Genomic DNA, 3422 nt, shown 5'->3' on the forward strand with positions numbered 1-3422 from the left:
ATAAGGTGAATAGGGTATCACAATTTCAGAACCGGGAAGCTTTTCTGGAGGAGGAACATTCAGGAGACCCTGGTCCAGTGCTTTCTTCAGATCAGAATGGGCAAAAAGCCCAGCATCCGAGACCCTGCCCTGAGTACCAACACTAATGTAAATGAATTTATAATTCATTTCATTTACTTACCCTCAAAGCATCCTAGGTGTATATGACTTTCTTCTTTCAGACGAATCCAATCGAAGTTGCTTATGATGCTTTTGGGAAACGCAGCCCAGATGGATAGATGCAAAGTTTTACGTTGTTGATGTACCTGGACCAGCTGTAGTTGGACTAACCACATGGGAGCTCCTAAGTCTTGTGACAGTAAATGTTCATGTGATGGCAAAAAAAAGAAAACAATGCGAAGGAGGGAAGATAAACAAACGAGAGTTCCTCCTGGAGCTCGACGTGGACGTCCCCGTGGTCGTGGTGCTGGACGATCGGGTCTGGCTCGATGAAATTCCTCGATGAGAGATGGATAAGCGGGTGTTTGTTGTCAACAGTTCAGAAGAGGTGAAATAAAGTGTGTGCATCCGTAATAAAACGTGCCTGTGGGTTTGTCACTAATCATGCAACGCCGATGTCCTACTTCATCTGCCTGAACGTCTTCCACAGTCAGCGGAAGTGAGAAAAAAGTGTTTATTACGTTTGAAATATGGATATTTATCTTATATCTTACCGTTAATATAATATAATAATAGTTAATATTTCTTCTGAGAATCTTAAAAGGGCCAACATACCGTGGACAGCTCCTGCTGGGCAGCCGCAGCTTGAGGTCCCTTGTTGAGAGCCACACCCGATGTCCTGGTTGGTAGGGAGGATGTGGGCGACGTCGCCTGTTGGCCTGCAATTCTTGTCTTCTCACAGCTCGCTGGAGGCGGACATGTGCACCGTCCCACACCCTCTCACTACGACTAATCCATTCGTCCACCGCCGGGACTGAGGAGGGTTGCCATCAAATTTATCAGGTAGAGCAAAGCTTACCGTTTTCGGCATTGGTGCGGGGAGCGATTGGATGTAACGAGTTAGATGTTCATTAACTGCTTGAAGGTTTATGAGTTGTTCCCGGTAGCCCTTTAATATCTCACTTTGCTGCAAAAAGTAGAAGAGCACATGGATTGGTGTTCTAGTCTTGCCTTCAGCCCAAAGAAAGAGGGATTACTTCGGATCTGTTTTGACTCACAGAAATTAAATGTGAGCCTGAAGAGGTGCCCTCACAAGATTCCAACTCTGGAAGAACTAAACCCAAAATTTGCAAATGCAAAACACAAGACCCTGACTTAGAAATCACTAACGTCATTTATCCATCTACAAGCAATGCAGTCAGTATGATTGATTTGAGTTTGGCAGAGGAGGCTTTCAGTCCTGTCGCAGATCAAGTGAATCATGCAGCTCATGTGGTCAACTTCTGAATATGAACTCCTGCATGTAACCATAAAACTGCATAGGATCACTCTTTTGGATGAAATGATTGGCCAGTTTAAAGATCCAAGGACGATGACATACAAATTGAAGTACAGTATCATAGATGACATGGGAGCTGATGAAGAGGATGTGTCCAGAGATGCAGGGGTTAAAGCAAAAAAAAAAAAAAAATCCTAAGCCTGAACTTTTTCCGGGGGCGGGGCAGCACATGCAAAGCGTGCAATGACTGTGGCAACTTTAACATTTGAAAGGATACTATGGCAAAGTTATTGCTTTCCTTTTTCAAACTGATTTTTTTTCATGAATATCTGGTTGACCTGAAGAATGAAGCTACTGTATATCATACACTTGGAAAATTATGAGCTATATCACTGCTTATCGCTTATCGGGTGTGACAATACACTTAGTTCACGAGATGAGACAAAATACAGATACTTGGTTCACTAGAACGAGACAATATTTTAATATTATAATATAATATATTCTGATTGGCTAGTAATGTTAGTTTGGTTGAGAGTGAAAGCTGAGCTCCTCTCATACCATTGGTAGGCGAACTCATGGACTCGAAAGTGTTATCAACAAGTTTTTTTAAATGTAGGATTATCTTTTTCCGCAGCCAAATGCTGCATGCCAGAGATCCGGCACGGTGCCGGAGAACTTTAAGCCCTGGAGATGTGTATTCAGGCTTCTGGTCTGAATTTTTGGAACTGAGGTGTGTTCTGGAGCGGACTTGTGAGATGGAGCAAGCTCTGGAGTGAACTCATAGACGAGAGCGGGAGCTGGAGTGGACTTGTAGACCATAGAAAGCTCAGGGGTGAATTTGTAGATTTCAGCAAGTGTAGCAGTTCAGCGAGTGTTTATTGTCCTTACATTTCATCATTCAAAACGTTTAACGTTATATCTTCTTTTTATTCAGTTACAGTGATTGAGATGTCTTTATTCATATTAGGGATTTCCTGGAACGTCATCAGTGTTACATCTGTGATATACAGTATATGTGGATTTTATGCGCGAGGGAGCCTTCTGGCATCCAGTAAGAATGAAACACTTTATATGTGTTTATAGCGCTCAATAATTGCCAATCCATCCTATTTTGGGTACAAATCGGAAAAAATAATACCTCTCTCAAAATAAATGTTAAGCAGACATATAATAATTCATGCTTTTTGTTTTTTTGTGCAGAGGTTTACACAAGTTTTTATGTTGTTAATTTGTAGCAAAACAACACTGATGTGCGAAGCTATCAGAACCGAACCGAAAACCATGGTAAAAAAAAAAAAGGTACATATTGAACCATGGACTAACTGTATTGTTGCATCCCTAATCTACATGTCTGTCTCTTTTAAAGGGGTCATATGACGTTGCTAAAAATAACATTATTTGGTGTAATGAAATGTTTATGCGGTTTAAGGTTCAAAAAACATTAAATTCCACATACTGTACATTATTGTTTCTCCTCTATGCCCTGCCTTTCTGAAATGCGTAGATTTTTACAAAGCTCATCGGTCTGAAAAGCAAGGTGTGCTCTGATTGGCAAGCTATCCAGTGCATTGTGATTGGCCGAATACCTCAAGCGTGTGACGGAAATGTTACGCCCCTACCATACTGTGATGCTGTGTCCCGGCACGACGAGACAAAACCAATAAAACCCATTATAAACGAGGCATTTGTTGCATCCAGTGGGGACATAATTACTGATTATAATGACTTATACTGTCCTTTTACTCGTTGCGTTGCATATCGCACCGCGTAAACATAAAACCATGTCTGCATTTGTGATCGGACTGTCCTTGCAAAGTTGGAATTGCCCCACTTTGTAGAAACAACTCTCTCGGGTTCAGGAAACAGTCCTCCGTAAAATGGACTGCAAACATCTGAATATTTGCTTTGAACTGTTTAACCACTGATTTCTAGTTGTGTCCTCTTTTGGAAGGCCAAACGAAGTAGTTTCGCTTTCACAACG

The 3422-nt window shown here is 41.6% G+C and overlaps 2 protein-coding genes and 1 long non-coding RNA gene across 4 annotated transcripts in view; 2 read left to right on the forward strand and 1 right to left on the reverse strand.

Moving 5' to 3' along the window:
• LOC107680186 (gastrula zinc finger protein XlCGF57.1-like) overlaps positions 1 to 3422 on the forward strand; it is a 398670-nt gene that overhangs the window by 67080 nt on the left and 328168 nt on the right. The gene's annotated exons all lie outside the window — the stretch shown is intronic.
• Positions 1 to 3422, forward strand: part of LOC107680196 (gastrula zinc finger protein XlCGF8.2DB-like) — a 163056-nt gene that overhangs the window by 67042 nt on the left and 92592 nt on the right. The gene's annotated exons all lie outside the window — the stretch shown is intronic.
• LOC107680211 (uncharacterized) overlaps positions 3113 to 3422 on the reverse strand; it is a 13037-nt gene continuing 12727 nt past the window's right edge. The window contains exon 3 of the long non-coding RNA XR_001633126.1: positions 3113 to 3243. This is a non-coding gene — a long non-coding RNA (uncharacterized LOC107680211). The remainder of the gene's footprint in view (positions 3244 to 3422) is intronic.

Source organism: Sinocyclocheilus anshuiensis, unplaced genomic scaffold (assembly GCF_001515605.1).
Source record: "Sinocyclocheilus anshuiensis isolate Anshui unplaced genomic scaffold, SAMN03320099.WGS_v1.1 scaffold492, whole genome shotgun sequence".
In the NCBI taxonomy this organism is placed as follows: Eukaryota; Metazoa; Chordata; class Actinopteri; order Cypriniformes; family Cyprinidae; genus Sinocyclocheilus; species Sinocyclocheilus anshuiensis.